Here is an 863-nt window from a genome sequence, read left to right as displayed (position 1 = left end):
CTAAAAATTGTCAAAAAGTATAACATGTACAAGTAATGATCAAATAACATATTTTTATTAAATGAATAGAGATGTTAAAAAAGCTACTATAAAATTATTTATTTGTAGTGTTATACATGTCATTTTAAGTATCATCAATTTTTAAGTAAAGAATACATATAATTTTAGGTATATTCACGAGAACAATACTAATTTTTAGCTTTTTTTAATTTAAACCTGCATATACCCGCAACCCGCACCACACCATTTAAAAAAAAAAAACTTACTTTAACCGCCCCGCACCCTCCCCGTACCGCATAACTTAAAACCCGCACCGCCCCACATAGCTTAAAACCTGCACCGTACCACACCCGCACCTCCCCATTGCCATCCATAATGGCCACTGGGCCATCTTACTCTTCTCCATTCATTTTCTTCTTTTGTTCCTCCTCCTCCTCCTTCTTCTTCCTCTTTTTCTCCCTTATTCTTCATTGTTTTTTTACAAAAAAATAATGTGCCGCAATCACGAACTATTCCAAGCGAATTACATATCAAAAGACTCGAAATATTGAGAGGAGATCATATCTAAAATTTGAGACTGTTTAAAAAATTACATTGGTTAGGATTGAAAAAACTTGCAAATCATGTTCTTTAATGCCTGTAGTACTTGATTTGAGCCTGACATAATTTTCGTTATTTGTTCATCTATGAAATTATTTGAATTATTTGTGATTTGTTCATGGAGGTACAATTCAATGGATTATTGTACTGTAAGCAATTAACAGATTGTATAACTTAAACAATCTAATATAAATAATCCTATCAATTATTTAGGAACCTAGAACTTAATGATTTTCACATAAACAAATTACAGTAATTCAGTG

Source organism: Capsicum annuum, chromosome 6 (genome assembly GCF_002878395.1).
Source record: "Capsicum annuum cultivar UCD-10X-F1 chromosome 6, UCD10Xv1.1, whole genome shotgun sequence".
In the NCBI taxonomy this organism is placed as follows: domain Eukaryota; kingdom Viridiplantae; phylum Streptophyta; class Magnoliopsida; order Solanales; family Solanaceae; genus Capsicum; species Capsicum annuum.
This window is presented reverse-complemented; position numbering follows the sequence as displayed.